Genomic DNA, 12,401 nt, shown 5'->3' on the forward strand with positions numbered 1-12,401 from the left:
GACCAAGCCATCCATCCACAGTCTGTGAAGTCGAAGGCTTTAATGGTTGGCATCCATATATTTTTGTGGGTTTTTCTGGCTATGTGGCTGTGTTCTAGAAGAGTTTATTCTTGGCGTTTCGACAGCATCTGTGGCTGGCATCTTGAGAGAATCCACAGCCTCCTTTCAAATAAACAATGCAGTCCCCATTCCTTGTTTTCAGAACCACAGATGCCGGGTAACACACTCACTGTGTCAGCTTGTTTGTCTGGAGGAGAAGTCCCTGAAAGGAAGACATAGCCATGTTAGTCTGGAAAATAGAATGCAAATGGATCTTGTAGGACCTTTGAGCCCAAACGAAAGAGAGATGCTGGTAGCATGAACTTTCATAGACTTGAGTCTGCTTCCTCACATGTGTAGAGTCATGCATCTGAGGAAGTATATTCAAGCCTACGAAGTCTCCAGAAGCTCATGCTACCAACATTTCTCTTTCAGTTAGTCTCACCCTTTGTGATAAGAAGTATGGAGAATAAAGCATATGAGGAAAAATTGAGGGAGCTGGACATATTCAGCCTGGTGAAACAAAGCCTGAGGGGAGACATGATTGCATTCTTTAAATATCTCAAGGGCTGCCACAGAGAGGAAAGCATGTTCTCTGTTGCCCCAGAGAGTAGGACCAGGTGTAATGGTTTCAAGTTATAGGAGGATAGATTTTTATTGAACAGTTGAAGGAACTTCTTGAAGGTGAGAACAGTTTGACAATGTAACCAAGTGCCTAGAGAAGTGGTGGATGTCTTCAAAAAGAGGTTGGACAGCTACTTGCTAGGGATGGTCTATCTGGAAATCCTGCATTGAGTGGCGGGTGGTGGTGGTGGTGTTGGATTCGATGGCCCAGGCAGCCCCTTCTGACCTATGATTATATTATTCTTTCTTGTTGTTGCATGCCTTCAAGTCATTTCCAGCTTATGACAACCCTAGGTTTAGGGCCTCCTTGGCAAGTTTCTTCAGAAGGGGTTTGCTGTTGCCATCCTCTGAAGCTGAAAGAGTGTGATTTTCCTAAGGTCACCCAGTGGGTTTCCATGGCTGAGCCAGGAATCAACCCCTGATCTCCAGAGTCATAGTTGGATGCTTAAACCACTACACCACCTTGGATCTCACACTGGATCTATGATTCTATGGGCATGCCATAGTGCAAGACAGAATTCGGATGGAGTGCGTTTGCTTTCTTTTTATAAATATCATTGACTCACAAGAGCATAGTCAAAGCAAATATCTCAGATAGAGGATTATGACCAGAGCTGGAACAAAATTGCTTTGCCCAGATTATTGTAACAAGTATCCCCTGTGAATTGACTCCATGTTGATTATTTGTTTTTAGATATTCAAACATTTGTTCAACATTTATTCTTGGTGCTTGCAATATCTGATCATCATTCAATGTTATAAACACTATCTCAGCGCTAATAGCTCAAGAGAGAGAAGAGAGTAACATTAAGCATTTTGATATTTGACATTGAAAAGCAGACCTCAGTAAATCCACTCACTTTGGCCAACATGACAAGTGTTGCCCCTTCTTTATTGGCCGTTTGTGGGTCTCTAATATTAGGAGTCAGTGTGGCATAGTGGTTTGAGAGTTGGACTCTGGAGCCCAAGGTTCGATTCCCAGCTTGACCAAGAAACCCACTGGTTGACCTTGAGCAAGTCACACTCTCTCGGCCTTGGAGAGGGCAATGGCAAACCTCCTCTGAACAAATATTGTCAAAAAAACCCCTGTCATTGGCTCGCCAGGGTTGCCATAAGTCAGAAACTACTTGAAGGCACACAACACACAATATTAGCAAAGTCTGAATTTTCAGAATATGTCCACATGCAAATTGAGCCCTTTCTGAATGTGTGTGTATGTGCCTTCAAGTCACCTGTTGACTTATGGTGACCCCAGGGAATGCTCAGGTGGTTTTGCCAGTTCCTTCCTCTGAAACAGACCTACAGCATCCAGTATGCATTGATGGTCTCCCATCCAAATGCTAACCAGAACTGACTCTGCTTAGTTTATAAGCTCAGGTGGGGTTTGGAGGCTTTGAGAGTATTTAGTAAAAATAGAGACAATCCAGCTTGAACTCTCCATAGAAGTCAAGGTGACTAAACTGAGACTGTCACACTGTGGACATAAGGTGCAATGCGAATTAGTGGAAAATGTGATAATGCTTGGTAAAGTGGAAGGCAGTAGGTAAAGAAAAGGATTGCATTATAGGTTGGCTGATTCAATCAATCAGTCAATCAATCAAACAAGGAAGGAAGCCAAAAGCAGGACTGCTAATAACAGGGTCTCTAGAAGGTCTCTAACTCCTAGGGCAGTGGTGGTGAACCTATGGCATGCATGATGTCTCTGGCATGCAGAGCTCCCTCTGCTGGCACATGAACTGGCTCCTCCTCTTCCTCTGCCCTCCTGTCCCTTCCACTGTCTCTGGGGAGCCAGTTAAAGGCACAAGAGGGCAGGGGAAGAGGAAGAGCCAGAGTGTTCCTGTTCATCCCCCCCCCATGCCTTTAACTGGCTCCCAGAGCTAGTTAAAGGCACAAGAGGGCAGGGGACAGAGTGGAGGGGGGTTTGCCCTTGCCATCCCTTGAGGCCGAGAGAGTGTGACATGTGTGTGTAGTACTTTCAAGTTGTTGCTGACTTATTTTTGCTATTGCTAGCCTGAGGCTGAGAGAGTGAGCTTTGGGGGTGTGTACGTGTGCCTTCAAGTTGTTCCTTGCGACCCTAAGGTGCAACTATCATTGGGTAAGCTTCGTCAAAGGGGGATCAGAAGGGGATTTCTAGTACTATCCTCTGAGGCTGAGGGAGCGTGACTTGTGTGTGTGGTGCCTTCTAGTTATTTCTGACTTATGGCAACCCTAAGGTGAAGCTATCATGGAGTTTTCTTGACAGGTTTTGTCAGAGGGGAGTTTTCTCTTGCCACCCTGAGGCTGAGAGAGTGTGCCTTGCATTTTCCCCCAGAAGGCAGAAGTCCTGTGTCCAGTGCTGGGCACCACAATTCAAAAAGGACTGAGAAACTGGAGCATGTCCAAAGGAGGGTGACTAAAATGGTGAAGGGTCTGGAAACCATGCCCTATGAGGAACGATTTAGGGAGCTGGGGATGTTTAGCCTGGAGAAGATAATAATAATAATAATAATAATAATAATAATAATAGATTTTATTTTTATCCCGCTTTTCCACAATGATCAAAGCAGCTTACAGATTAAAATTCAACATAAAAATACATACATATCAATAAAAACAATGTAAAAAATATCATATTAAAAACTATTACACAGCCAGCTTAGTTGAATTGATCCAAAAACATTGCGAAAATCGTTACACAATAGGGGGAGAGGGCATAATATCACATCTCATGGGGGGAAAGCTTGGTGAAAGAAAAAGGTCTTAAGGTTCTTTCTGAAAAGGTCCAGGGAGGTGGTGGAACGGAGCTCGTCGGGAAGGTTGTTCCACATTTTTGGGGCCGAGATGGAAAAGGCCCTTTGCAAGGTCACCGCATATTGTGCAATTGGGACCTTCAGCAGATTCTTCTCAGCTGACCTAAGTGTGCGGGGCGGATTATATGGGGGGAGGCAGTCCTCCAAGTACCCTGGGTCCAAACCATTTAGGGCTTTATAGGTAATTACCAACACCTTGTATTGGGCCTGGAAGTGAATAGGCAGCCAATGGAGATCTTTTAGGATAGGTGTTATATGGTCTGCCCTGGAACATCCAGCGACCAATCTCGCAGCCATGTTCTGCACTAATTGAAGCTTCCGGGTTTGGTACAAGGGTTGCCCCATGTAGAGCGCATTACAGAAATCCAATCGAGAGGTTACCAGAGCATGTACTACAGTTTCAAGGTCCCCCTGGTCCAGGTAGGGTCGCAGCTGGCATATCAGCCGAAGCTGATAACAAGCGCTTCTAACCGCCGCATCCACCTGAGATGTCAGTTGGAGCGATGAGTCCAGAAGCACTCCCAAGCTGTGAACTGAGTCCTTCAGGGAGAGCGTGACCCCATTCAGGACAGGTGGATGAATTTCACTACCTGGGCTAAGAGGTGATATGATAGCCCTGTTTAAGTACTTGAAGGGATGTCATATTGAGGAGGTAGCAAGTTTGTTTTCTGCTGCTCCAGAGAACAGGATCCGGAACAATGGATGCAAACTGCAGGAAAAGAGATTTCATATTAGGAGGAAATTCCTGACAGTAAGGGCTGTTTGTCAGTGGAACACAATCCTTCCTCGGAGAGTGGTGGGGTGTCCTTCCTTGGAGGCTGGATGGCCATCTGTCGGGGATGCTTTGATTGAGATTTCCTGCATGGCAGGGGGTTGGGCTGGATGTCTCTTGTGGTCTCTTCCAACTCTATGATTCTATGATTCTAAGTCAACCTCTGGAAGTCCCTACCCTAGAAATCCTCCTGCCTGGCACTAGGTGAAACCTGGTGCAGGAAGACCACTGAGTTTAGGCACTTGGTCTCTAAAAGGTTTGCCATCATTGTCATAGGGCATACCCACCAACTGTTCCAATTTGGCAGGGACAGTCCCAAATAATTCTCTGCTGTCCCACTGTTTCAGCTCCTTTTAAAATGTCCCAGTTTTTCTTTCTCCTTCCATCTTCTCCCCTTTTGTCCTCTGCTGGGGAAGAGGTGAAGAGGAAGAGAACACAATAGATAAATATACAAAATACAATGCAACATTATGCAATAGGAAACCGATAGAGCAAGTAACACTTCATCAGTTATTTAAAATCTTAAAACATAATAAACTATAAAAGAGGACACAAAACACCAGCTATTATTAATGGGCCAGAATGAGGTTTTTACGAACCTCGGCAGCAGAGAGAAGAAACTTTGCAACCATTTCCGTTAAACATTTATTAGCACCTGCTAATAAATAAATCAAGTACCAATCAAAAGACCCTTCAGGGAACTGGTGTAAGAGAGGTATAATTTGTCTTATTCACTCCTCTTACAAGAGAACAGCACATGACATAAGGACTCTACTAATCCATCTCCACCTGTACAAATACAATTTTTGCAAGGAATTCCCTGGAAGCACAGCCGACGGAATAACATTACATCAAGCATTGGTAAAATTATGCACTATTTGGGGATTGTCGGGTTTGCAGCCGTATTAATATTACAGGCCTTGATACATTGAGATGCAGGTAGCAAATGTGATTTTTTACATTTTAAGACTTACTAAGAAGTTGGGAGGGAAGGCTCAGCGGCTGAAATGGACACAATAGTCCAAAAAAGACTCTCAAGACAGCCATTGAGATGGCAGGCAGGAATAAGGCTTTGCACTCTCTTTTACTTTATTTCATTTTCTCTCTCATGTTATTTTGTCTTGAGGAAGAAAGAGGAAATTGTGTTGCTTCCTCCTTCTCAATCACAGCATTTTGATGGTCTTTCTGAGAGTGTGGCATGCAGTATAAATTTCAAGTCCTCAAGAGCATTATAATGGAGCATCCCAATGTCTCCTCTGAAGTATACACGGGTTTGGTTGGTCCTTCAGTGTGGAATTTGAGTACTTTTAGTTCTGTATTTATAAGTTGTTTTGCTAGACATAACTTTAAGTTCCACACTGAATTCCAGCCTGTAGAAATAATTCAGTTTGACACCACTTTAAGTGATGTATGAGCTCCATCCTATGGCATCCTGGGACTTCTAGTTTTACAAGGTCTTTTGCCTTCTCTGCCAAAGAGTGCTGATGCCTCACTAACCTACAAATCCCAGGATTCTGTAGGATGGAGCCATGGCAGTTAAAAGTGGTGTCAAACTGCATTATTTCTACAGTGTAGATGCACACCAAGTCTATGAAATGAGGAAGTCAGACAGAGATCTATAGTTTTTTGTAGGTTTTTCAGGCTATGTGGCTGTATTCTGGAAGAGTTTATTCCTGATGTTTTGTCTGTATCTGTGGCTGGCATTTTCAGAGAAGATGAAGATGCCAGCCACATATACAGGCAAAACATCAGGAATAATTTTTTCCCCAGAACACGGCCACATAGTCCAAAACGCCCACAAAAACCTATGGATGCCAGCCATGAAAGCCTTCGACTTTACATTAGACAGGTAACTTACTTTTCAAGGCAACAGTCCTGCCTTGAGATTCCTCTCCTTTACCATTAACTAATGTCAATTTAGGGGTTTCAAAGCCTTCAGGTCAGAAAAATCCAGCACACAGCAAAGTCATGTACCACTCCAGGTACAAACAGCAAGGTCACACTGTGGGCATTTAAATGCCTCCCCCCTAAATTCTGTATATCCCCTCACCTGCATTGTTATCAGAGATAATCACAAGATTTAGGCTCTCAAACCATTTATAGAGAGGATTTCAGCTATCAGCAGGTTGGGTTAGAAGTTCATGCCAAAACTTCCCTTCCCTTGTACCACCATCATCCTCTCCATTGCCATCATCATCATCATAGCCATCACCATTATCTTTTTTTATACCTTGCCTTTTCCCCAAGACTACAACTCATGATGGCTTGCAAATTCACTTGATTAGAATATAGTTTAAAACATGCAAAGGGCCAGTACTGAAATTGAATGAAACTATTAACCATTTTGAAACAATTCAACATGTACCCTTAAAAAGCAGTAAAAACAGTCTTTTTAAAAATGACAACAGAGCACTTTCTTAGAAGCCCTTTTCTTAAAATCCTTCAGTTGTTTTTTAAATCAAAATTTTATTTAATACTATATAATAACATTAAAATATGTTTTTGGTTGTGGCAGAACAATCTTCTAGGAGTGGGGATGTTTACAGATGCAGCAGTTGCTTGGTTTCTCAGATTTGCAGCCCTGATGTATTTGGATGATAAAAAGCCATTCAATTCTTTATTAGATCTGCCTTTTGTGTTTGACTTCTTCTCTACCATGATTTGTCTGGCTCTGCTCTCAGACTATTTGGAGTCTATACCTGTGCTTACCCACTTTGTTGTTACTACTGGCTGCATTTCACTACTGTGTCTGAGTCTACAGCAGTTTCTTCCAAATTTCCAACTACAGTTCTTTGGGCTGGATTTGAGCTACAAAATTCCAAAGGGATTGTGACCTGGCTACTAGTTGTGTCTTGATGTAATCTAACCATTAGTAAAGAAATACCTCTTACTATTGTTATGGAAACTATTCTGAAAATAATAATAATAATATTTATTTGTATTCCGCTTTTTCACAAAGGAATCAAAGCAGATTCCAACAATATAATTAAAACACCAAACTATTAAAAATTACAATTTCAAAACCCCAAAAACCCAACCCTCCCCCCCATCATAAAAACAGTGATCAACCCATACAAAGAGAGTAAACATCCAAATTTAAAACTGTCCCATAGGAATACACTAAAGGGAGCCAGCAGGCAGACCCAGCAACATCTTGGACTGCCTGAAGGAAGAGGCCCGTCCCTCCTCAACTGTCATCTCGGCCTCAGAGGGAGCCAGCAGGCAGACCCAGCAACATCAGGGACTGCCTGAAGGAAGAGGCCCCTCCCTCTTCAACTGTCATCTCGGCCTCAGAGGGAGTCATCAGGCAGACCAGCAACATCTTGGACTGCCTGAAGGAAGAGGCCCCTCCCTCCTCAACTGTCATCTCGGCCTCAGAGGGAGCCAGCAGGCAGACCAGCAACATCAGGGACTGCCTGAAGGAAGAGGCCCCTCCCTCCTCAACTGTCATCTCGGCCTCAGAGGGAGCCAGCAGGCAGACCAGCAACATCTTGGACTGCCTGAAGGAAGAGGCCCCTCCCTCCTCAACTGTCATCTCGGCCTCAGAGGGAGCCAGCAGGCAGACCAGCAACATCTTGGACTGCCTGAAGGAAGAGGCCCCTCCTTCCTGTCACCTTGGCCTCAGAGGGAGCGATCAGGCAGACCCAGCAACATCAGGGACTGCCTGAAGGAAGAGGCCCCTCCCTCCTCAACTGTCATCTCGGCCTCAGAGGGAGCCATCAGGCAGACCCAGCAACATCAGGGACTGCCTGAAGGAAGAGGCCCCTCCCTCCTCAACTGTCATCTCGGCCTCAGAGGGAGCCATCAGGCAGACCCAGCAACATCTTGGACTGCCTGAAGGAAGAGGCCCCTCCCTCCTCAACTGTCATCTCGGCCTCAGAGGGAGCCATCAGGCAGACCCAGCAACATCAGGGACTGCCTGAAGGATGAGACTTCTCCCTCCTTTAACTGTATTTTTATTGTATTAACGATTTTACTGTACACCGCTATGATCATCGCGGAATAGCGGTCTATAAATAAAACATATTATTATTATTATTATTAAAATTTCAGGCAGATTAGCGTAAGAAATGAGGGGGAGATGGGGGGATGGTATCAATCAATTTTGATATCGGAACAATAAAGGTATCATTAGAGGGGGAGGCAAGTCTAATGGATCTAACCTAGTTTGGGAAGGCCTGCTGGAAGAGATCCATCTTAATAGCCAAGGCTTCCAAGGTGGTAATATGGCGGATCTCGTCATTCCAGAGCCTGGGGGAGGCTAATGAAGGTCCTCTGGGTCACTGCAGAGAATCTGGTCTTCTTAGGTTGTAGCAGATTCTTCCCAGAGAACCGAAGTGTGTGGGAGGATCGTATGGAAGTAGGCGCTCCCACAAGTAAGGACCCAAGCCATGTAGGGCTTTAAAGGTTAGAACCAACACCTTGTACCTTGCCCGGAAACTGATAGGCAACCAGTGGAGAGATTTTAGAACCGGTGTAATATGGGAAGTTCTGGATATGCCCATGACCAGCCAGGCTGCCATATTTTGTACCAATTGAAGTTTCCGAACTTGGCAGAAGTCGAGTCGAGAGGCTTCCAGCACGTGTACTACTGTTTCAAGGGCTCCCTGCTCCAGGAAGGGGCGCAGCTGGCGTATCAGCCGAAGCTGATAACAAGTGCTCCTGACCGTTGCATCCACCTGAGCCATCAGGTGATGCGACAAGTCGAGGAGCACCCTCAAGCTGTGGACAGAGTCTTTCAGGGGAAGTGTGACCCCATCCAGAACTGGCTGGCATAACTCCATTGCCAGATTAGGGGTCCCTATTACAAGCACCTCCTTCTTACCTGGATTCAGCGTGAGTCAGTTTTCCCTCATCCAGTCCATTACCGATTCAAGACAGGCATTCAGAGGAGAGATGCCATCCTTAGTCACTGCATCAGTCTGAGACATAGAGAAATATATTTGGGTGTCATCAGCGTACTGATTAAACCATGTCTCCAGATGATCTCTCCCAGTGGCTTCATGTAAATGTTAAACAGCATTGAGGACAGAATCGCGCCTTGAGGGACACCCGACTTGAGCTCCCTCTTGGCCGAACAACTGTCCCCAAGCGACACCATCAGGAATCTGGCTGAGAGGTAGGACCTGAACCACTGCAAAGCAGTGCCCCCAATATTGTAAGGTAGTATAAAAATATCCTTTAAAAGAAAGTGGTTTTCTCTTTCTGTGGGATTCCCTTCTACTGAAGGTTTGCCAAAAAGAATTCTGTCAGATGACTTATTGATCTGGCTGAAGTACAGGAATTTTTTTAGCTCAAGTGTAAATATTACCCATTCTGAGCATTGATTGTATGAATACTTATAGCTTACTGTATATACTCATGTATAAGTCTAGAAATTTTAGTCAAAAAATTGCCCCCAAAAACCTAGGTCGACTTATCCACAGGTCAATGTAAATACTATACTTGAACTCTTCTTAAAAAGGGAACCATCCCCTGGTGAAAGGCAAGAGTGCAATCTGTCCTGAAAGCACTGACTTCCCTCTACTCTCTCTTCCATCCAGCCTTTAGTGTGAGCCAAAATGGTTATGCCTGCCAAAATATTGTAGGTTCTTTGGCATTGTTTTCCTTTGCTTCATCATTTAGATCCTATGTTGCATGTCCCTAAGTTTAACCGTCAACTTATCCAAGGGTCATATCAATATCCATAATTTTGCCCCCAAAACTTACCCTCGACTATACATGAGGTCGACTTATAGTTGAGTATATATGGTATTCACTTCTTGGATATTACTGAGGTTTAAATAAGCAAGTTAATGCTATAATTAGAAACTTTTAGTATTTGAGGTATGGAAAAAGAAAGGAGGATATGTTTAGATAAGAAAGTTGCCATCTTAGTCAGTACTGACATATCCAGTATGTCAGTATGTAATGTAAGGTGATTATACATTTACATAAAAACTGAATGCAAATATTAATGGAAAGGGGATACTTTTATACTCATATAGGTCTAATGACACTGTTTTCCAATTCAGGTCAAATCATCAGGTCAAACCATGTTAATAATATTACTCTTATACAAAGTGTTTCTAAGTTGCTAACTAGTGTTTGATTATTACTTGAACATTTAAATCTGCAGAAGAAAAAGTGTGATTAATGCTATCATTTACAATTTCTACCTTGCTGTTTTGGGGAAACAGAGAAGAATGAAGCCAGTTACTAGTTCCCTCGACTATAGGTCGACTTGCCTTCCACCAGGGGATGGTTCCTTTTTTGATAAGAGTTAAAGTGTAGTACTTACACTGACCCATAGATAAGTCGACTCAAGGTTTTGGGGACAACTGCCCTATCCTAGTCCAGTTTTTAAAATAGGAAAATGGATACATTGGAAAATGCAATAATGAATCTGCAATTGAGCTGTCTATAATATAGTATGCCTTTCCAAAGATATGCAATTTGTAGCCTGTTACAACGGTAATATCAAGAAAAAAACTGAACTTTTTCATTTATGCAGAACCTCTTATCAGCTTCCTAAGAATCTGATTCTGAAATGTGAATATTGCAAAACAGCTGAAGGAAAGAGTGCATAAGAGAGGAAGCTTATTGTAAAGATATTTTAGTACCAGATCTATCCACAGATAAATCTATCCACAGATAAATGTCTACAATGCTGATTAAGTGTTCTTTAACAAGATGATGTTGGTAAATCCGTTGCAAAAAGTGACTTAAGACTGTGCGTGATAAAAGGAGCAGCTTATTTGCTCCTCCCCTGTTCTGATGGTATCAGAATTGGTGCTCTATCTTGTACGTTAATTTCTACAAGAAAGGAGGTGTATGCTGATTGTCCAAAGCCCTTTTTGCCTGTATATGTACAGTTATTGCACAAGAAATTGACACTATACTTGTAGTTGTAATAATGGTATTAGTAGTTAACTTTATTTATATCCTGCCTCTTCCTCAAGACCGGAATTTGGGGCAGCTTACACATTAGAAAAACAGTACCGTTCAGAGCCTTCAATTCTAATAGCATGCCTGAATTTTTAAAAATACAATGTGCCCTTGGTTTACGCGGGGGATCTGTTCCAGACCCCCCCATAAGCCAAATACAACGCATGCGCAAGTCCCATTCAATCCCTTTTGTCTATGGAGGGCGATGATGGTAATTTGGCCAAAGGACATGGCTGTGCATTCACAGACAAAGGACACTTCTCCGAGAGCGCAAGATTTCCTTCATCTGAGATATTCATGCCAATCATCTGAACATTTCTATAGTCTCTTGACCATTCTTCTCTCTTGGAAAATCACTTAGCAATAAGGTAATCCATTCATTCCTCCAACTTCTAAAAGCCTGTTGGAAATAATAAAATTAATCATCACCATCATCATCATCTTTGCCTGTTGATGGAAGCATAGCAAAGAGTGAGCCATTCTATTTTCTGTAGAAGGAAGTTCTAGAATTTAGGGGCAGTAACTGAGAAGGCCCTGGCTTGTGTGTCCAACAACCATTCCTGTAGGTTTTTTTTTTGTTTGTTTGTTTTTCTGGCTATGTGGCCATGTTCTAGAAGAGTTTGTTTCTGATGTTTCGCCAGCAAATGTCAGCTACGCTCAGCAAAGAACAGGAGAGACCCTCTCACAGCCGCAGGAGTTTAGCGCATACCATGCAGCTGCGCACAAGAATACATAGGGACCACCAAACACAGCGTCCAAACAAGAATCAAGGAACACGAGAGACACTGCAGACTGGGCCAGCCAGAAGAATCAGCAGTAGCAGAACATGCCACAAACCATCCTGGGCATAAAATACTGTTTGAAAACACCAAAGTTCTGGACCATGCCAACCACTACCATCTCAGGATGCACAGGGAAGCCATTGAGATCCACAAACACCTGGACAATTTCAACCGGAAAGAAGAAACCCTTAAAGTGAACAAAATTTGGCTATCAGTCCTGAGGAATAGCAAAATAAGGACTCAGCAAATGCAAATGGGAAACCATTCAGAGTCAGAAGCTTTCCCAGCAGATAATGATCACCAATTAGCAGACATTAATCCTCGTTTGCATTAGCCTCCCAGCCTGAGGCCTGGTCATTCAACAACAGAACAATACACAGATTAACATGGAAACCACTCCTTCCAACTCAGGGTCACACGGCATAGATAGATAGATAGATAGATAGATAGATAGATAGATAGATAGAC

This window comes from Sceloporus occidentalis, unplaced genomic scaffold (assembly GCF_023333645.1).
Source record: "Sceloporus occidentalis isolate IW3139 unplaced genomic scaffold, rSceOcc1.0.p SCAF_3, whole genome shotgun sequence".
Classification (NCBI taxonomy): domain Eukaryota; kingdom Metazoa; phylum Chordata; class Lepidosauria; order Squamata; family Phrynosomatidae; genus Sceloporus; species Sceloporus occidentalis.